The sequence below is a fragment of the Lontra canadensis genome, unplaced genomic scaffold (genome assembly GCF_010015895.1).
Source record: "Lontra canadensis isolate GAN:19392208 unplaced genomic scaffold, GSC_riverotter_1.0 scaffold25, whole genome shotgun sequence".
NCBI classification, from domain to species: Eukaryota; Metazoa; Chordata; class Mammalia; order Carnivora; family Mustelidae; genus Lontra; species Lontra canadensis.
Genome location: NW_022631019.1, coordinates 12,028,789 through 12,050,718, shown reverse-complemented (window position 1 = coordinate 12,050,718; position 21,930 = coordinate 12,028,789). Strand labels below are relative to the sequence as shown.

Sequence of the window (21,930 nt, the reverse complement as noted above, 5' to 3'; positions counted from 1 at the left end):
AAGTGAAGATTCCAGGAAATGGGGTCAAAGTCAGAAAAGGGGAGGATCCCCAAACCCGACAGCCATACAAAGTTCCCTTAGTTGGTGTGAAACGTGGAAACAACCAAAAGTCGGTGAGCGTTGCCAGAGAGACTTTCCAATTCCCCAAATACGAATCCAAATCCCTGGTCAGGCGGAGGCGGGGCCTCGGGACTGGCTGAGAGAGACCCTTTGGGGACCGCTCCCGGGCTGGGCTCAGCGCTGCGGAGAGAGGCAAGCATCCGGACGCCTGCTTTCACGCGCTGCATCTCAGATATATTCTGCTAAATTCAGGGACAACAGTCCCCGTCCAGGCCATAACTTACAGTGACCCCAGCCTGCCCAGGGCTGCCCCTTGTCACAGTGTCAGGAATATCTTCAAGTGACCTACGGAAGGAGAGCGGGCCTGGGGAAATGGGACCCCGGCTCTGGTTCCTGCTTGCAGCTCGAACCACGCAGGTGCTCACTGCTGGCCAGAGGGACAGACGCACACAGGGACAGCTTGCCACTCCTTGCCAAGACCGAGGCTTTGCCAGGCTCACCCAAGGCTTGTCTGAGTGGCCCGGGTGTTGGTCAGAGGACAGGGACGCCCTGCCCTCTCTTTCCAAATCAGGGTGCGCACCGGAATCGAGTGGTGGAGGTCACACACCTACCCGTGTACCATTGGTGTTAGAGAGGAGGTCTCCGGGCCCCACCCCCTCGCTCTGGGAATCTTGGAGATCAATAGCGTTCAAGGGCGGGGGGTGGGGGACAGAAAAGCCAGGCTTCATGTCTCTGGATCCCTCTGCTATCCAAAAGCACCCCTTAATCATGCCACAAATATTTACTGAGCCTTCTGTACGCCAGGCACCGTGGAAATTTCTGGAGATTTGCTGATGGGCAAGACCGGCTGGTTCCTGGCCTCCCGAAGCCCATAGTGCTGCAAGGAGGCACGTACCACACTTTACAAACCCACGCATCACCACAAACCAAGATACTGTGAGGTGAGGAAGAAGTTTCAGGGTATAGCCACCCATTCTGACTCTCCTCTCCCAGGACCGACACAGGTCCCGTGTCCTCCACGTGGTCATCTGGTGACCTGCCCGACATCACAGCCACCCAGACCTGGTGAGGATGGCGTGGCTTCTGCCAGAGGCCCTGGGCTGGGTGGCCTGGGCGAGGGCACCAAGCTGCTCCAGCCACAAGGGCCCTCCCACCTCCCCGCGGATGTGTGCACTTTGTGCCAAACCAGATCATGTGTCCAGCCAAGGAATACAGGATGTTGGGGGCACTTCTTTCCTCTTTTGATTTTTTTTGTGGGGGCGGTGGTGTTGGATTTCAAAATTTCCATCCCACCTGGAATCAGGCGGTTCTTCTGATGGATCCATCTAAGGCAGCTTCTCAACTGGGGGTGACTTTTGTCCCCCCCGGGGAATTCTGGCCATATCTGGGGACATTCTGCTTGTCGCAGCTCAGCAGAGGAGGGGGGTGCTACTGGTACCTGACAGGTAGCGGCCAGGGCACAGCTGGACCTCCTCCAGGGCACAGAATTACCTGGCTCAGGACCAACAGTACCAAAGCAGAGGCCCCCAGTTTCAGGGCACCTGGTCAAGTCCTTAGAGGATCTAGGGCAGATACTGGCCTGCTAATGCAGCCGTCATTAGTCACAGGGACACAAAGACCAGAGTTGTCACTGGTCTCCATGGCAGATAATGCAGACTACAAGCCTAAAGACGCTGCATTTTGCTATGGTACCAGGACTCTGCGGCTCTTCCCCACCAGGCTGAGGGGACAGAGACCACAAACGGCTTCTCTCTGGGTTCCCACCACCTGGCCCGGCCTCTGGAACATAGATGCTGGGGTCAGAGGGAGAGGTGGAGGGAGGCACAGGGCAGACTATGACCTCTCACAGCAGATGCCTCTCCTCCCTGGACACAAGGCACCGCTGTTGGCACCGAGCAGCCGCCTAGGCCTTAATAAAGCAACAACCAGACTAGGAGCTCGCAGAGGCCAGGGACTGTGCCCCACTCCCCGATGTGCCCCCAAGCCCAGTCTAGCGCACGGTCATAGCCCAAACCTCAACGCTTACTCATCAGTGCCTGCTCTGTGGAGCTCACGGTCTTGCGGGCGGAGGAGAACGGAGCAGGGACCACTAGGAAACACAGGCAGAGCTGCTGGGGTTGGGGGGAGAGTCTGGGGGGCTGCAGGAACTCCTGAGAGGGGCCTGAACATAGATGGGGAAGGGGGTGCCTATCCATCGATTAATGCTCCTCAGTGAACAAAAGCAATGGGACACATGGCGATGAGCGCATCTGAGCAGGAGAGAAGGAGGGAAGAAGGTAGGAAGGGGGCCTCCCGCGGGAATCAAGGGCTTGCTCCTCTCTCCCCAGCAACCAGGCCCAGACACTCACTCACCCACCCCAAGCAGTTTCATACAGGTGGAGTCCAGGGCCCAGGCCCTGGGCACAGACAAAAGGCGACAGCTCCTTGGGCTGCCCAATGCCACCAAGGAGCGCCAAGGTCAGCATCCCGACACCTCCCATTTACTAACCGCTCACGGGAGGCCCAGAGCTAGCCCAAGCTCTTCACTCCTCTCATTACTTCGTCTTTACAACAACCCGCAGAGAGAGGCACTGTGACGATCATCCTCATTTACAGATCAGGAAACAGGCGCGGAGATGGTAAGAAGGTTGCCCAAGGCCACATGGTGAGTGATGGGAGGGCTGGGATCTGAACCCAGGCCCGCTGGCAATGGGGCCGTGCCTTAGAGCTCCCTCATTCCTCAGCCACCGGCCAGCTGCCAGTCTGCTGGGCTTCTGGGCTGCCTAGGACAAGCCCCAGGTAAGCAGACGGGGCCACAGGGACCCCGGGGAGCCCATGGGAGAGGAGGAGGAGGAGAACTGGGGGGGCTAGCAGACTAAGTGCTCTGACCCAGGGCCTCCGGAGAGGGATCTAGCTGCACTGCCCACCAAGAGAGCCCCAGCAAGGAGCCCCCTCTGTCTGGGTCCCAGCCCTGGGCTCCCAGAGCATCCCAAGGCAAACGTGTTAAGTCCACTGGGCATTCTTGTCTGGATCCACCCAGCGGCTGAGGGAAGGGACATATTCCTATGAACGTCTGGGTTCACCCAGGCCCATCTGGCTACCACCCAAGAGAAGGCCCCCAGGCAGGAGCGGCCTAAGATCCAAGCCCTGCTGTGCCAGCCAGGGAGGGCACAGCCATGTGCCTGCTACTGCTTGAGCCAATGCCCTCCGACCCTGCACTGTGGCTGAGGATGACCATAACCTCAGTCCAGGCCTGAAAGGGCCCCAGGGCTGGTGGCCTCACATCCCCTCCTAACCCAGTTCCTTGAACGAGCGCCCACCGGTCCAAGCAGGAGCTCATGGCCACAGTTACCCCCAGGGCCCACGGCCTTAACCCACTACTGTTTCTGCTTCGAGCATTCTGTATTTTCCCACACTCCATCGCTCTCAAGGGAGGGGTCACTGAGAGTGAAAGGCAACCTGTCAGCAAGCACAAGATCCCTTTCGGGTGACCCTGACAAGGGGGTGACTCAGAGCACGGACTTTGAAATCCAGCAGCCTAGACCCCAAATCCTGACTCCCCCCGTGAGCGGCTGGAGCAGATGTGTGTCCTGACCTCCCTAGGCCTCAGTTTATCCATCTGCAAACTGGATGTGATGACGCTGCTGAGATCCGATTAAGCAACACACTCATTCATTCGTTCAAGCCACGTTCATGTAGCACCTGCACGAGCCCAGCAGTGTTCTGGGTGTTTGGGAGACATCAGTGGACAAACAAGGAAAAGTCCCCTTGCCCTGATGGGGCTCACTGAACCCAGCTAGCACCATGCCTGGAACAGACTGGGTATTCCATACGCACCTGCCCCTACCCTGGGCCTCAGTCACCGTCCCCCACCACACTCTCACATTTGGGTCTTCCTTTGTCCCGCATGACAAGGGTCTAAAACCTGTTCTTATTCTGTTCTCTGGTGTCGCTCAGAACAAGGCTCCTCCCTCCTACATAGAACACCCTCTTATGTGAGCCGACCCTCCTTCCCCACATCAATCACACCCCCACTAGGATGTGTTTCTGGTGCCACTAGTTCCAGAAACACCTCTTGGGTGCCCACCGTATGCCGGGGATGGACGACTCTAGAATATCACCCAGGGCAGCATTTCCTTCTTGCAAAGTTCGGGGCATATGTGGGAACAAGTCAGCCTCGGTGACAACCAGGGACACTGACTCATGTCAGCAACGTACGCAGAAAATCAACTCTGTTTCTCTAGAAATAGTGTCCCGCTTTCCTGCTAGCGAGCATGAAATCGACCTGGCAGTAATTCACCCGAAATCCCAGCCTCTACTCTCACGCACTACCACTCCTTAGGTCCCATTCAAATCTGGAGCCCTGTGTGTTGTTTCACGTGCCTTTTCAGGAGATCTCTGATGCTTCGAGGTCCAGATCCAGGTCCCCACATGAGTCCCCCGCTTACTCTTCAGGCCTCAAGCCCAGAGGCCAATGGCTGAGTCTGAAACATCTAGTACCATAACCTAGCATCTAACAGGCCTTACTAAGTGCTACTTGGATTGAACTGAGTAAGAAAACGGAGGCTCAGAGAGGCAAGGTGACTTGCCCAAGGTCACACAGCTGGAGACCAGGCCAGCCAGGTCTGCACAGCTCTGATGCCTCCGCTCAGCCTCCCTTTGAGCTTTCTCGTACTTAGGCCCGTGCAGCCCAGCCACTGTCAGCAGGGCTCTGCTGGGACAGCCTCCCCAGGGCCAAGTCACAGGCCTTCCAGGCCCCAAGAAAGGACAGATAAGAGAGCCACATGAGACCTTATTAGGGAAAAGTAAAAGAAAATAAAACAAAAAGTCTCCTGGCAGAGGAAGGGCCAATCTAGTGAACCATATGACACAGAATATTCTGTTCACAGCTGGCTCAGGGGCAGGCCAGAGAGGCAGGGAGCCCGAGAGCCCCGGGGACCAGCCCCAGGAACTTGCTCCAGGCAGCTGAGGACGCAGCGCAACACCAGCATCGGGTGGGCCTTGGGCCGGGGGTCAGCCTGGTCCCACCACCAACTCCCACCCACACAGAGCCAATCACCTCCTCTCCCTGGGTTCTGATTTTCCCCGGTTGTGAAAACAGCCAAGGGCCACACTGAGGCTCCCTCTGCCTGATGGGCCTCAGTGGGACGGGGCAGGGGGTGGAGAACAAGGGGAAAGCCAACATCTCCCTCTCTCTCCAGCCAGTCTTAGCCCGCACACTGCACCCCCACTGTGGAGCAGGTGCCCCCTTCTGCCCCATCTGCTGCTGCCCACAGAACCATCCCCATCCTGCTCCTGGCTCCCAGCATCACGGGGAGGGGTCGCAGCTTCCGCTCACCCTTGAGGCCTCAGAAGACCCCCATGCAAGGGGCTCACTGAGCACCTGCTATGTTATGTGCTCGCGGCTTGGCCCATACCATCTCCCGCCATCCTCACAATGGCCCTGTGAAACAGGAGTTACGATTCCCATCTTTCCGAAGGAGCCTCTGACCAAAGCAGGCAACGGCCTGCCTGAGATCACACAGCTAGTAAGACACGGGATTCCAACCCAGGGTCTGAAGTCCCAAATCTGTGTTCTCATTCTTGCTCGTGTGACAGTACCAAGAGGATAAAAACTGGGGCGGGGCCCTCAGTGTCCCCACAGGGCCTCATACCCGGTCTTCAAGGGAAACCTTGCTTGGTTGGCCAGCAGGAGACTCCCAAACCCCAGCCCAGGCCCCAGCAGAGCCTCACACACCTTGAGCAGAGGGAGCTCCCTGCATGCCCACAGCACCCCTGCACTCAGGTGTCCTGGGCTTGGTCCCGCCTGCCAGGGACCCCAAACCACCTGTCCCCACTTCGCAAAAAGGGAATCTGAGAGCCAGCTTCAGAGGAGCCAGAGGGCGCCCCTCAGCACCTGGGGTGGTCCTAACAGCAGGAAGAAACCGGGGATGGCGGGAAGCATGGGCTTCGCAGGCAGACCCTCCCAGTGCCAACCCCAGGCCCATCCCATCAGCTGCGTGAAGCGGAGCAGGCCTCCTGCCTGCTCTGTGCCTCAGTTCCCTCCTCACTGTAAAACAGGGCAGCCCCAGACCACTGGACGGTAATGGCACTCGAACGCTGCCGCCTGGCTTAGAGCAGGTGCCCTTCCTTCTTCTGGAGGGCTTCTCCCGGCCAGCAGCTCGGGGGAAACTCAGAACCTGGCAGGCCCCCAAGCAGCCAGCCCCAGAGATCGACATTCAGACCTGGATTTGTACAGCTAATATTTACCTGCTAGAGACCCAAATCTCCTGGGTGCGTCAGCATGACTGAGTCACTCAGCCCTGAGAACTCAAACGAAGCTGGATCATGAGGTGGGAGGCACGGTGCCAAGCCAGTCTCTCCAGGGAACCCAGATCCAGCCTGGCTCGGGAAGGACAGACCTTCCCTGCCCCCCAGGACCCCCTGCAGACCAGATGCAACCCTCTGCCCCACAACCCCCCATTCGGAAGACGCAGAGCCCCAGTCGCAGGATGATCCCAGGAACCAAGGAGGCTATGCCAAGGGGAAGGCCAGGGCCAAGAGAGGTGGCCTGACAAACATGAGACTCGCCCCCCGAGTCTGTGGGCTGGAGAAGTAGCTGTCTACACCACAACCATCAAATGGAGATTTCGCTCTACCTGTCTAGACCTCGGTTTTCTGATTTCAATAATAAGTCCAAGGCAGGGAACGGGCTGTCAGACTCAACGCTCCAGCCAGTGACACCAAGGGGCGTCAAGCCCCGTTTCACAGGTGAGAAACCTGAGCTCACAGCCCGAGTCCGCTCGCAGATCTCTGCGGTTAGTCAGAGGTAGAGGTGGGATTCCAACCAGGCCTTCCGGCTGCAGGAAGAATAAAGAGCCAGCCACCCAGGCCACCCAGCAAGACGGCCCCCAGAGCCCCATGTGTCAGTTCACGCCCGTCAGAGGCTCCCTGCACGCCAGGCACTGTTCTAAGCGCTGTGTGTGCGACAGCGACAACTTCCCAAATCAGCCCAAGAACCACAGGAGGGAGAGGCTGTCCTACCCCCACTGGACAGGTTGGGAAACACTGAAACACGGGGCCACACGGGACACCCAGGGAATAAGAGGCAAAAGTGGGGATCAGATTTCGCTCTGATCAGAAGCCAAGTCTCTTAGCTGTCATGGCATCTACTCATACTCTCACCACCCCCAATATTACGTGGTCCTCTCACCAGCACCCCCAAACAGAGGCAGAGCCCTGAGCTGCAGGAGAGACCTGATGGAAAGCTGCCGTGGGCTCGCCAAGGTGGCAGAGTGCAGGTGCTCTGACCTGCACGAGGAAAAGGCTAAAGGCTGAGGAGGCCAAGGAGGGGTGAAAGCCGGGGAGGCCCCTCAGTCCCCCTCCCCCTTCCCCCCACCCAGTAGGAGGAGCCCACAGGAGGGTGTCATTCCCCTGCCCGCACTCGGTCTACAGCCCCCTGGTGACAAACTCCTCAGCATGGTACAGACCTCCCCACTGACCAACGACAAACGTTTGCTGAGCACCTACTGAGGGCCAGGCCTCACAGGGAAACAGGCATGGAAAACAAGAGACAGCCTGAGCTCTAGGAGCAGAAGAGGCTCCCCCACCAGCCGTGACCACCTGCCTTCCCAAGGGCAAGGCCCTTGGGAAGCTGTGCCCCACCTCATCTGCCTGGGACACTGCCACCTTCATTTTGAGCCTTAACAAAGTTACTCTGAGGACATTTTTCATGATGCCCACTGAATGAGCTGGCCACTTGCCCATCTGAGCACCTGACACTGGATTGGAATCATTTGCTTTGTTTTCTGACCCCCCACCAGACTGAGAGTTCCTTGAGGGCAGAAGTAATGCCTTTCATTTCGGTCCCTCCAGTACCCAGCATGGTACTCAGCACATGATAGAGATTCGAGAGATGATGGATGGATGGATAAATGATTGGGTGGGTGGGTGGATCAGCGGGTTAATGGGTAGATGGGTAAGTGGGCAAGTTAATGAGTGGATGGCAGATGATGGGTGGATGGGTGGGTTTGGATGGGAGCATGATGAATAAATGGGTGGGTGGATGGGGCGTGAATGATGGATAAATGGGTGGATGGATGATGGATAAATGGGTGGATGGAAGATGGATGGATGGGTGGGTGGGTTGATGGATGGATAGGTGAGTAGATGAGTAAATGTGTAGATGGGTGGATGGGTGGGTGGATGGATAAATAAATGAGTAAGTGGTGAACTAATGACAGGAGTCCACAAGTAGTGACCAGAGGACACTGGGCTCAGGGCCCTACTCCAATCTGGAAATTACTGGAGCTAAACTACCCAGGAATCCCAGCCTTGCCCCAGGTACTTTGTCCAACCCAACCATTTTCTAGACATGTTTCCCCAACCTGGCCAAGCATCCCCGTGTAATCACTGTGTATCTCCTTCACCAGGTTGCAGAACAGATGACATAATGTCCAAGACTGCAACTGTCCTAACAATTATGTCCTCAACACCCTCCCCTGGGCTGGGCCATGGCAAGCCTTGACACATACTTGTTGAATGAATGACAAATAGACACACGAAAGACCTAGGGAGTCTTAAAACATAGAGATTTCTGGGTCCCAGCTGAGATCTAACTGGTTCCAAGAATCTCTAAGGGTGACTCAAGAATTCATATTTTGTTCTAAAGCTTCCTGGCAATTCCAGAAACCAGCCAGTTTTGGGAAACCCTAGCTTACAGGGAAGAGAGGTCACCAGCTAAAGAAGGCTGTGCCTGCAGATGAGGATGTCTCTGTGCAGGACCAGACAAAGCCACCACCAACCCCAGCGGGCCATTCTTCTAAGCATTGTTTGGTTCAAAGAGAGCCTAACAGCCTTTTTCAAAGTGTGGCCCTTGAACTCCAGACTTGAGAACCACTTGAATGAGGAGGCTTTTTTAAAAATGTAGATTTTGGGGCGCCTGGGTGGTACAGTCAGTTGAGCACCTGACTCTTGGTTTCAGCTCAGGTCATGTTCTCAGGGTCGTGAGATCAAGCCCCACGTGGGGCTCCACGCTCAGCATGGAGTCTGCTTGAGATTCTCTCTCTTCCTCTGCCCCTCCCCACCATGCTCACATGCACACACTCTCTCTCTCTAAAATAAATAACTAAACCCTTATTTTTTAAAAAATGTAGATTTTAAGGTCCGGCCCAAACTACAAATTTAGAGTCTCTTGGGGTGAGGCCCAAGAATCCGCATTCCTAGCAGGCTGTCCAGGCAAGCCTACAGTACACAGCTATATGAGAATCACCGGCTCATGGGTTCCCCAGGGTGCTAAGATCACCTGACGCGCACCTCCACACACACACCTCACCTTCCGAGAAAGGCAAGTTCGGACAGAACATCTTCAGTGACACTGAGAAACCCAACAAGCTACAGGAGGAGACCGAAAGTACCAAATGTGCCCATTTCTCAGAACATCAGCCTTGAGAGGAACCAACAGATCACTAAGCCCCGCCTCTCATCTTACAGATGAGGAAACCGAGGCCCACAGAGGGCTGTGTCTTGCCCAAGGTCATAAAAGGTGAACGCCAGAGCCGGGACAGAAGCCAGGTGGCCGTGTCCCAGGCTCATGGTCCCAGGCTGCCCTGGTCTGCAGCGCGGGCTCTGCTCCTCCCTGGCATCCTCTGTACCTGCTCCCAGGTGAGCCAGGGTCCCTGGGAAGAGCCTCCACAGGGCACAGGCTGCCGGCCCAGGACATCTCAGCCCGTTGATCTGCCCCAGGAAGTCAAGGTGGCTCCAATCATGGAAACCTCCTGCTGCTTCTACCACCAACAGTGATGAGGTAACTCATGCTTGGAGGGCAATGGTTCTGTGGAGCCCAGGGAGACAGGGTGGGTTCCAGAAGAGTTGGCTGTCACAGATCGGTGGGGATGTCATCCCAAAACACCACTATTAGTCCACAGGGTCTGAGTATAAAAGTTTAAAACAGTCCTGATGAACTACCATCAAGGTTTCTTAATCTGCATATTCAAGGGAACACCTATGTCCGGAAAGATGTTAATAGGGGTTCACAAAAAAAAAAAAAAAGTGTTCAGTGGTCCAAGACTATGGAAAAACAAGAGTAGAAATCCTCCCTCCTGAAGATTAACAATACTCAACATGTTAAAGGCACTGAGAAGTCCTGTAATTTCAGAATCTGCTTAATCATGATACACATGAAGCAAGAAGAGGAGGATCATGTCTTGCTCAATGTCACAGGGCCAGAAGAAAGGAGCAGTAGGATTTGAGCAAGAGAGCCCGCCCCCTGAGTCCACTCCAGAGACCAACATGCTCAGGGTTCAGCGAGATGATTCCTTTTCAATAATTACTAGTGTTGTGTTTGTTCTGATGGGAGGGAGAGTGGGTGGGCAGAACCTGGCAGGAAGTCATGACCATGAGAGCAGCCAGAAGTTGGGGTTAATGATCCAGCTTCTCGAATCCTCTTCTGTTCCTGGGTCTGCTGCCACTGGCTGTGAGACCTGAGGCAAGTCACAGCCCGTCTGCAGACTGAGATGTCTCCAAATACAAAATTAGGAGCCTGGACTACATGATCTCAGAAGACCCTTCCAGCTCTAAATGAGTCTCTGACTTCGTTGTCCTACCTCAGCTCCTGTTTCCCTCCCCACTGGCCACAACCTCTCCCTGGTCCCAAGTCCCTTTCTGTGTAAACAGCAGAGGCCACTCTCCGGGCGTGCTGCCAGGCAGGGCTGAGCTCTGGCCAATGGTGGATGAAGCACTCTTTGCTCTCCCTGCCACTGTCCCTTCAAGGGTCTCCACAGCCATTTTGCATTTCCAAGTGGGCCCCTCACAGCCATTTCTCAAGCATGGATGGACGGGGTGGATTTTCCCATCTGGAGCCCCAGAGAGATGGTTTTGCAGAGAGCTCCACGTGAGAGCACATGGAGGAGGAAGTACCCCACACACATACCCTCAGCACCACCTCATACACAGGAAATTCTGTCCCTGGACCCTCTAGAAATTTCGCCAGCCTCTCTGCACCTCGCTGCTGTAGCACAGCCAATGGTATCCGCCTCCCTGCTGGGCACACACCAGTGCTCCATCAACGCATGGATCATAAGCAGCTCTCGATCGGGCTCTCTGAGTTGTTTCTTCAATTCAATCTCCCCTGGTTCCCTGGGCAACAGACAGGAAGTAGGAAAAGTGGCAAATGTCTGACTCATGGATTCCTAGAAACCTGAGATCTTAGAGTCATGGATTATGAGAACCGGTAGAGACTGCAGGTTCTCAACCTGTCCATTTAGCAGAAGAGGAAATCAAGGCTCAGGGAGAAGTCAGGGATGGGGTGAAATGTTGCCCAAGCTCTCCTGGCTGGTTTGAGGAAGAGGTGGATGCCCGGCTCCCGGCCGGGTGATCTTCGTCAGGCCCTGGGGTAGTAAAAAGAGTGGCAGGCTAAGGGGCCCGGGATGCTGGGGTTCTCATCCCAAGTCTGCCACAAGTAGCTGTGACATGGTGAACAAGGCGCTTCAGCCACTGGAGCTCCAAGGCTTCGTGATGAAACAAGGGATCAGACTAGATTGGGCGCCCCAGAGTGGGATGGACAGAATGCGGGAGCCCCCAAAAGATTCTCTCAGGTGATGTGCCAAGGAAGGGCTCGGCTGAACAGAGTCTGACAGGGACAAGAGGGGTTTCCACGGACGGCTCAGGAGTCAGGTGGATCGGGGTTCAAGTTCTGCCATTTGCTAGCTGTGTGGTTTGGGGCAAATTGCTTGCCCTCTCTGTTCCTCAGCCACTTCATCTATAAGATGAAGCTAAGAACTATGCACACCTCACAAGACCGCCACAAAGAACCGAAAGGTTAATACGTGGCGCCCAGCATACTCCGGGGCCTCAGCAAACCCTGGTTATTGTTTGTAACCTTCACAGTCACTTTTAATACCATCCCTGCCTCACGGCTGAGGTAACCAAGACCCCAGGGAAGCCAGACACCTGCCCAGAGTGTTGGGGCTCACAAGGGGCAGGGCTCTGCTAATGGCTCCCCATCGCTCCTGGTGCCCCCCAACGATGAGGCCTCTGCCCTCCCAGCAGGGAGACCACCTCCGTCACTGACCCCACGTGACCTGGCCCAGCCCCAGAGGGTCTTCCAACCACTTACTGGGGAAGACCCCAGCCCCCAGGAAACTGCTCAAACAGCCCATGGGGCTCGGGCTCCCAAGGCCAACTCCCGGTCCCCAGCAACGGCCCGGCTCCTCCTTCCCAGAGACCACAAGAGGACAACATCCACAGGCACAAGGGGAAATGTAGATGGTGACCTATAACCGGACCCCCAGTGAGGCCCTCCCAGGGGTTACTCACCACCTGTTTCCACCCTGGAGACTCTGGTTGTTTCACTCAGGGGACCAGTCCCCCAGTCCGGATGCCCTGTTATGCTGTGTGACCTCAGGCAAGTTGCTTAACCTCTCTGAGCCTCAGGAATCTTTGTAGAAAGGAGAGATGAGCAGAGTTTGGGAAGCACTAAAGCAGCAGCAGGGTTGGGGCGCCTGGCTGGCTCTCCATCTCGGAGTCAGGAGTTTAGGCAAAAGCCAGTGGCCACTTTCTGTCTCCTCCCGCATGAAACTCTTGATCTCGGGGTCATGAGTTTAAGTTCCATATCGGGTGTAGAGATTACTTAAAAATCAAATCTTTAAAAAAAAAAAAGGAAAGAAAGAAACACCAGGGTTCACAGAATGATCTAGGAATCACAGAGCCTGTGACGGCTTCTACAGATCTCCCTGATGTCTCTCGTCCCTTCCAACCCAGGCTCCACCCAGAACAAAAAGTTCTGGGTCCCTCCCTAGCCTGAAACACTTGACTGGCCCCCTATGGCGCTCAAGATAAAGGGCAAAGGCCTAGTGAGAGACACAGAGCAACCCAGCTGTGACTTCCAGAGGCCCCTGCCTGGCAGGACAGGGCCCTACTAAACGCTCATCCCAGCCTTTGTTCATGCCCAGAAGCCTCCCCAAAATGCCTCTTGGCTGCAAGGTTCAGACACTTCCCTGGGACACCCCTTGGAGCCCCCAGGCCTGGGTTAGGCACTGTCCCACCTTTCCATCAATACATACGCGCGCTCATCTTCCTTGTCTTCTGTGCCCTCGGGCCACTGCCACTTGGGATTCCCGCCCTGTTACTCCCCCAAAACCGCTCTTACAGAAGGCCTGAGCTGCCTCCATGTGGCCAAAGCCAGTAGCCACTTTCTGTCTCATCTCTCGTGGATTCTCAGTGACCAGCAGCCCTGTCGACCAAGAGCCCTTTTCCAAGACGGTCTGCCATATCCGCTTCCCAGACACCCCACTCTCCCTTCTCCTCCCAGCTCCCCTCCATCCATACGACCAGACCTCTCCACACACCTTCCCTCTGGGTGCTCCCACTTGCCCCCACTACGTGCTAATGGTGCCCCAGCCCACATCTCAGCCCAGGGGCCCCCCACTCAAACTTCTAAGCAGTCTCTTCACATGAACCTGTCCTTGACTGGAGTCTTTCACTCTCAAAATCCCATGCTCCCCATCCTCTCTTAACTATCTTACTTCCCGACACCACCACCCACCCACACACTCATAGGAGATTCTAGAACATACTCCATTCCTCTTATTCCTTCAGCGACTGGGAACCACCTACCGGGAATTCCAGCCAAGCTCTCTCTGATCACCCAAATCCAGCCACCGTTCTCCAACTCCAAACACCCCTCAACTTCCTCCGGGCCCAGCCCACCCCAGCCCAGGCGTCTAGTTCTCCCCCCTGCAGCCAGAGCACCCCGCCCATATCAGTCTACAAGGGTCCGGTGGGTCATGCTGGGTCAGCCAGATGGCATGCGGGCACTGCGGGCTACCTGCGGGCCAGGCTTCCTCTCGCTGAGCTTTGTGACTGTCCCTCAGCCCACGGCAAATACTCAAGTGCTTCCATGGAATAGGCACCCAGTAAATTGTTTTTGAATAAGTTACGTGGGAAAAGGTAAATTTCCTAAGAGAGTTATTAACAGCTGGAATCTTGGATTTGTATCTCCTTAATAAAGGTCTCTATGTGAAATGAGGAACACAAACTTCCAACAGCTTCCCGTGGCATCTAGATTAACCATCCTACCTGCTTGCCTTCTTAACACCACCTTCATTCCCTTGCCCACTGCAGGCTCTGGGATTTCTGCTGCTTAAACAGGCCATCCTGGCCACAGGGCCTTTGCATTTGCCATACCCCTGCCTAGAATTCTTTCCCCTCAGTGCTTTGTCATTCAGTCTCAGCTTAAGTATATCTCTTCAGAGAAGCACCCCGGGACCACCTCCAGCTAACAAATTCTGCACACCACCTCCCCCATGCACACCACCTCCACCACCAACCCGACACCCCGGTTACTCTACTCCCATCACATCGCATCATCTTGCTCCCTTCATTGGACTTATCCCATGACATGCGGTCATTTCATTCATTTGTTTGACTGGTTTGGGATCTGTCTCCTCCCCACCTCGAAAGGTCCACAAGGGCCAGGCTACTGCCTGGTCCCCACCGGAGCAGCAGCCAGCACTGCTAAGCTCTTTGTGGGGCCAGGGGCTATCCTGGGCAGGCTGCCTGCACCCTTGCTACATCGACCCACCCTGGGACACATCTGCCAGGTCACCCCCATCTTGCAGATGAGCAAGTCGGAACAAAGAGGGGCCAAATGGGTTGCCCAAGGTCTGGCGTGGGAAGAGGTACAGCAGGGGCCACGTCTCCATCTATCCCCAACGCCCAACATGGGCCTGGCCTTGTAAAACCCGGGGCCCGCCAAACAAGCAAAGCAGTCACGGGAAAAATGAACCGCACACACCACAGTGTTGAGAGGGGCTGTCTGCGGGTGGCGGAAGAAAGGGTGAGCTTAATTTTCTTCTGTATTTTCCAAGTTCTCCTCACTGGTCACGCAATATATGCATAATTTCAAGTAAAACAAACCCATACTTTAAAAGACATTCAAAGGCTCTGGGTAATGTCTGGGATCAGGAATATTTTTCTTCCATTTCCAGAGACTGTTACTAGTCTATTTAATTTAAATCATTGTTTTTCTAGGGAAATTGAATAAAAAGCCCGCATTTTTAAAGCTCCTTCCAAGTCTGCCCACTTCAAACAATGAAGAGAGGGAAGTATTGGGAGCTGGTCCCCGCCTTGTGTGCTAATGGCTGGAGCTCAGGGGCGCATACCAATCAGGCAGCCACTAGAAGGGGGAGTTCCACGGGGAGGCCAGGCTCTCCAGGAGGAGGAGGGAGCCAGAGCCAGAAAGGCCACCTCGCCCAGGGTCCTCCACACCGTCCCGGGACGGGCTCCCCCAACCACCTGCTCTGCCCCGGACTCGGGGGTCTACCTGCAAAGAAGTGGAAGGTGGGGCTCGGTCAAGACCACCCACTCGACGGAAAGGTCCGTGGGAAGATAAATCCCCTGGCAGGGGCTCAGCACCAAGCTCTCGCCGAGAGGTGGGAACAGCCCATGCTTCTGGCCAAGTGGTCAGCTCGGCTGCCCTATTTCCCACAGCATGTGGGCACCACATGTCAAAGGCACAGCCAGGCCGGGCCCCGGACAACGGACACACGGGTGAGAGCTGGCGCTCTGGGCTGGAGAGAACGAGGTGAACTCTGGCTGCTTCCACCCCTCACAGCTGCCTGGCCCTAGGCCTCCATCTCCCTGGGAGCAAAATGGAGATGTTACAACCCACCCAGCAGCCTGGCTGAGGACCAGACAAGCTCCCGTGAGCCACAGGCCTGCCCACCTGTACCTAGGAGCTCTCTCCGTAAATGTAAGCCTTTACCATTTAGCTCCTTCCTGACATCAGGCCTAGGGCACCCATCTGGGCCGATGGGTCTACTCTAAGCCCTGACCTGATGCCACAGGGTGATGAACCCAGCTACATGGGTTAAAAAACACACAGTAACTTCAAATAAAGTCTAGTAAAGTGTGCTGGGATCGCAGACCTGCGGCGCATTCTCTCCCTGCTCTCCTCAGAAGGAAGAAGAAAACAGCATAGAGGAGGAAATCCATCGTAGAGGGATCTCAGGGCCTGACCCGGCTCCAATCCTGCCACTTACACTGTGTCCTTGGGAAAGTCAAGCAACCTAAGATTCAGTTTCCCCATCTGTAAGGTGGGCTCACAGTACCCAAGTGCGGGATCGGTATGGGGATTAAATGAACAGATGCATGAATGAACAACGCCTGGCACGTATAGGCATAAACAGGGGTTGTCTTTGAACAAACAAGCTCTCAGTCAATGCCTATCTCAAGGTTAGAAGCAGCAGAAGCAACAAGAAATACCGGGTAACCTAAAGATCAGTCACTTTCATCTTTGGCTTTTCTGGTATTATCGAAGCTGGGGGGGAGGGCAGCAGACTCACCTTCTTGATTCTCCTTTATCTGGCCTGATATCAAAATGAAAATCTTTCCAAAGGCTCCACAAGCCACAGATACCAGGCAGGGGCAGCAGCAAGCTTCGGGGATAAGAAGAAGCTACTGAGAAACTTTTTTTTTTTTTTTAAGATTTTTTTTTTAATTTATTTATTTGACAGACATGGATCACAAATAGGCAGAGAGGCAGGCAGAGAGAGAGGGAAGCAGGCTCCCCACAGAGCAGAGGGCCTGATTCAGGGCTCAATCCCAGGACCCTGAGATCATGACCTGAGCCAAATGCAGAGGCTTAACCCGCTGAGCGCCCCAAGAAGCTACTGAGAGACTTTAAAGCTTTGCAGGGGCTGGAGATCCACGGAGTATGATGCCCCTGGCAGGCCTGCCTTGGCAGGGTCCCTTTGCCAGTTCCCAGAGGACGTGTTGCCCTCTGACCTCAGGCTTCACCACAGCCCTGCCACATGCTCTGCCACAGCCCTGCAGACTTCGGGCTCACCTGACACCGGAGCCTGGCTGATCTCCCAATAGCTATATCTCTGAGCCTTTGCACATGCTGTTCCTTCTATCCAGATCCTTCCCCTCTCCCCACCCCATTCTCCCTCTATTCACGGCTCATGCCTTCATGGCAGGTAAGTGTGCCCATGTCCATCTCCCATCCAGAGCTCTCATAACCCTGTCCTTCCAAGAGTCTGACTCCGCCTCTCACACTGTCCCTGAACCCACAGGGATGGGTCACGCCTGCTATTGTCTAAGCTAGGCCCAAACAGCTCTAGTCACCCTAGTGTGTGTCCTGGACATCACATCTTCACCACCCATGAGTGTTTGACTTGTCCATGGTCCTCGGGCACCACTGCCACTTTGCCTCCCAAATGTCTGGGTCTCCTTGAGTGTGGTTATCCAATTAATGGCAAAGCCGGACCCCCAATTAACTGAGCCTTATCCTCATCCCATCCCCCCCGACCCCCGCTGGACACACTGTAATATAACAACTCGTTTTCTGGAGTGTAGAGTTCGTTTGAGAGCAATTTGTGACCCCTACAACAATAGGAGGCCAGCCCAGTGGCTGCCCCTCTCATTTTGTACCCGTGAGGACCCTAAACTAGCCCTAAGGAGGGGTCACACCAGAATGCAAGCCTCAGGCAAGGGCTGTGCCCAAGTCACTCACTGCTGGATCCCCTTGGTACACTGGTAAATATTTAACAGTTGCAGGGGGTGGGGTGTGGGGGGCGCTGTCAGTCATTAAGCATCTGCCTTCGGCTCAGGTCATGATCCCAGGGTCCTGGGATCCAGCCCCACATCGTGCTCCCTGCTCAGCAGGAGGCCTGCTTCTCCCTCTCCCACTTCCCCTGCTTGTGTTCCCTCTCTCCCTGTCTCTCTCTGTCAAATAAACAAATGAAATCTTTTAAAAAAAACAAAAGAAGGAGGGGTGCCTGGGAGGCTCAGTGGGTTAAGCCACTGCCTTTGGCTCGGGTCATGGTCTCAGAGTCCTGGGATAGAGCCCCACATCAGGCTCTCTGCTCAGCAGGGAGCCTGCTTCCCCCTCTCTCTCTGCCAATCTCTCTGCCTACTTGTGATCTCTGTCAAATAAATAAATAAATAAATAAAAACAAAAAACAAAAGAAGGGGATGCCTGGGTGGCTCAGTGGGTTAAAGCCTCTGCCTTTGGCTCAGGTCATGGTCCCAGGGTGGGATCGAGCCTGGCATTGGGCGCTCTGCTCTGCAGGGAGCCTGCTTCCCCCTCTCTCTCTGCCTGCCTCTCTGCTTACTTGTGATCTCTGTCAAATAAATTAAAAAATAATAATAATAAAAAAATTTAAAAATAATAAAAAAAAAGAATTAACAATTTGCTCTCGTTCGGAGAAAATACCTCTGACTTGCAGTATACCAATTTCTGTAGTGTAAATCCTCTTCCTATGGCCAGTTTCAAGCTACTCAGGTGATATCAGTAAACACAGAGCTGAAGACATGCAAGAGCACAGCTGTGTGCACAGTCTATACATATACACGCAAATCTGCACACATATACATGTGTACACATACAGATGTATATACCTGCATATAATGTATATGCATCTAAACCACAAAAACATAGGCAATAGTAAAATACAGTGAAATAACTAGAAAGTACTATATTTTGAGTATAGATTACCCTTGTTCTTAGCATAATTTCTTTAATTATAAGCTTATATAGTACAAATTTTTATACTGGCTGTTTAACGGCCAGCTCATAAAAATTCCTAAAAATTGAGCAATCAGCTCTCGTGCTTCAGTATGAACTGGCTCCAGGATATCCGTGGTTGGGGCCCTGCACAGGCTCTGCGAGGATAGGTCACTCTGGGAAACAGGACCCCAAAGGAAGGCGGCTTTGATGCCCTCTACCAAGGCAAAGAAGCTGAGCTGGGGCCCAGGAAGCACAGTGGGATGGAAAGAAAACACCGGCCCACTGCATTGTGTCTCCCCCTCCCCCCAACCCCACCCCTACCCCCTTTCAAGGGGTATGGAAAGTGGCTCACTCACCCCTGTGAAGCAGGTGACAAGAATACAAAGGCCCTGAAGGTAAGCTCGCAGAAGAAAGGAGGGCTGGGCATTGAGGGAGACTGAGGCTTGAGAGCTCCAGGAACTAACTGTGACCTCGGGCAGTCACTTAAGTGTTATGTTTCACCTCTTCATCTGTAAAATGGGTACAAACCCTTCTTCCCTACCTAATTATCAGCCCTGCCATTGAAACAGAGAGCTAGTAGATGTAAAAGAACAGTATACCATTTTATATACATATATATTTTTATATATTTAATATAAGTTTATAGATATATATATACTATATATTAATATATTTTTATATAAATATTAATATATTTATACTTATTTAAATATTTATATGTTTACATATTTATATATATATTTCTTAGAACATGTGTTTATATTATACATGTATATACTCTGACCTACTTTATCTTTTCAAACTTGATCTAAGAAGATTATATTCTGCTATGCTCCTGTTTTAAGAGACTGCATTGGTGAAGGAGCTAGCCCAGCACCTGGCGCTTACCAAATATAAAATATCTGCTAATTAATCTAGAGTTTATCTAATATACAGTAGGCCTCCTTCCCTTTACACTAACCTGGAACCTCGGCCCCAAGGAGTTCACTAGCTTTCCTCCTCCCTAGTCTCCCCCAAAGAGAAACCGGAAACAGCACGATTTAAGAGCCATTGGTCACCCATAGCCACTCAATTGGTGACTATTTATTGAGTACCTACTATATGTCAGGCACTGTTCTAGGCTGGTGATCAAGAACAGACATGGGCCCTGTTCCCAAAGGCTTACCATCCTCTGAGGGATATAAACAAGCCACCCCCACTGGAATGAGGGCTCTAAGAGAATCTTGATTGAGAATTCTTTTTCTTTTTTTTAAGTAGGCTCCATGCCCCACGTGGGGCTCGAACTCACAACCCTGAAATCAAGAGTCACGTGCTTTACCGACTGAGCCAGCCAGGCGCCCCATGAACAAGAATTCTTGAGCCAACCTGGCTGACCAGAGAAGAGCCTCCTGGGTGAGGAATGGAGAAGTGAAGGATGGGGCCAACTTAGTGGAGAGAGGAACGAGCACGGGGAAGGTTCTCTGGCAGAAGAGGAAGGGGCAGGGGACCCCGGGAAGGTAAGCTCAATGGAACAGAGCGAGAGACACAGATACAAAGCAGAGCCTCACAAGCCACTCTGAGACCCTGAGGAAGGAGAAGGATAGCCCCCAACCCACAGTCCTAGGGAGCCTGGAGATGTCCAGACTGTGCCCTCCTTTCTAGTCTATGCCTGAGGCCGGGACACAGGGTCGGAGGGGAGGCTGTGCTGGGGCGCGTGGATGGATGGATGCTGCAGCTGGTGGCCATTCGGGTGGGGCCTGCAGGGAAGGGCTGAGCAATTAAATGAGGCTACACAGCCTGTCCTCTCTCCCCAGCATCCGCGGAGAACAGATGGGGCTCCAGGCAGGCAGGCCATGCCTTCCCCCACTTGAGTCCCTGGGGAAGGCCAAGGACTCTGAGATGATGTCTCCACTCCAGAGCCAATGGAAAGTACAGCCCACCCCCACCACCTCCCTGCTGTGGCCCGAGACGGGGTCCTCAGGTTATTGAAGTGAAAAGGAGATTCCTGACCCCTGCCCCAGGACCCCCCCCCCACCCTGGGAGAAAGAGGAAGTACCAACCCCACACTCTTCCTACATCAGGCCTGGGGACTCCCCCTCAGACACCACCCCTGGAGGCCTGGAAGCTAGTCTTCATTCTCAGCAGGGCGCCCACCCCAGACACACTCCCCTGCCTCAAGGAGTGTCCAGGCCTGACCTCATTCTGCAGCCATGGCCTTCCAGCTGACCGGGGCACCCTCTCCTCCCACACTCCCTCATTTGTGAGGCTGACCCTGTTCTACCTCTGGGCAAGGGTTCAGGGCCAGAGAGGCCAGCCCGGAACAGAGGTGACGGGAGCATCCCCCGACTCCATGTACTCCAGGGGACCCCAAGGTCAGCACAGGGAGAGGCAGACCACACTGGCAGCAGGACCTGAAGGCCTGGTGAATGGCCTGGACAGCGAGGCGCCGGGTGTCTGTCTCTCTCTCTCCCTCTCTCGCGCGCACACACACTCATGCACAAAGAGCAGTCAGGAGTCATGCTGAGGGAAGGGGCACCCAAGGGACACAGAGACTGGGGTGGGGGAAGGAGCGCACACACACACACACACACACGCAAGACGTACACACATTCATACAACTCAAATGACACAAGGAGAGACACACACCGACAGAAGACCCAGGTTCGGGGGCCTCTCACACACCCAGGGACATAACCACGCCACGCAGGATCCGGGACGAAGGGACACAGAAGACGCCGCTCCTGGGGACACACATTCACACCAGGGCCATGGGGAAGGCCCGGGGTTCGGGACTCGCACACCCAGAAGCACACCCGGGACTCCGGAGCACGGGGGAGCCCAGAGACCCTCCGCCAGCCAGCAGGGACGAGCCGAGGGCCCCCCATCCCCCGCCGACGCGGGGCGGTGGGGACCCCGGGGCCTCGGCGACGCCCGCTCGCGGCCCCCACGGCCGCCTCGCGCAGTGCCCCCACCCCCCGCCCGGCCCCCCGCGCCCGGCCGGCCGCACTCACCGGCTCCCGCCGCCCGGCCTCGCCTTTGTTGTCCGCGCCGCTCACAAAGCGCCGGCGGCCGCTCCGCGCGTCAGCTGCCCCGGCGGCCCCGGGCGCCCAGGGCCGGGCGGCCCCAGCCCCGCACCCCAGCCGCCGCCGCCGCGCGCGCGCCTCCCGCGAGGTCGCGGCCCGGCCGGGAGTGCGCCCGCCGCTTCCGAGCGGCCTGGTCCCGCCGCCGCGCACGGCGCGACGCGGCGCCGCCCCCGCCCGCCCGGTCCCCGCTCGCCGCGGCTGAAGTCACCGCTTAACCCCTGGCGGCCGGGCCCGCACGGGGAGCCCCGCCCGGCCGGCCGCTAGCTGCGCAGGTGGGGAAACCGAGGCCCGCGGGGGCGGGGCGGGGCAGCGCCCCCGCCTCCGCCCCCAGCTCCTTCA

General features: G+C 55.1%; 1 protein-coding gene across 5 annotated transcripts in view; it reads right to left on the bottom strand.

Moving 5' to 3' along the window:
* The window catches only part of ARHGEF10L (Rho guanine nucleotide exchange factor 10 like), a 136,239-nt gene extending 114,598 nt beyond the window's left edge, over positions 1 to 21,641 (bottom strand). For 2 of the 5 annotated variants that reach the window (XM_032863568.1, XM_032863569.1), the window contains exon 1: positions 12,334 to 12,605. The gene's annotated coding sequence lies outside the window, so the exon portion shown is untranslated. Of the gene's footprint in view, positions 1 to 12,333; positions 12,606 to 21,519 lie in introns of those variants that run through there. The other 3 variants (XM_032863570.1, XM_032863571.1, XM_032863567.1) reach the window with 2 other exon arrangements.
* Positions 21,642 to 21,930: the final 289 nt, after the last annotated feature.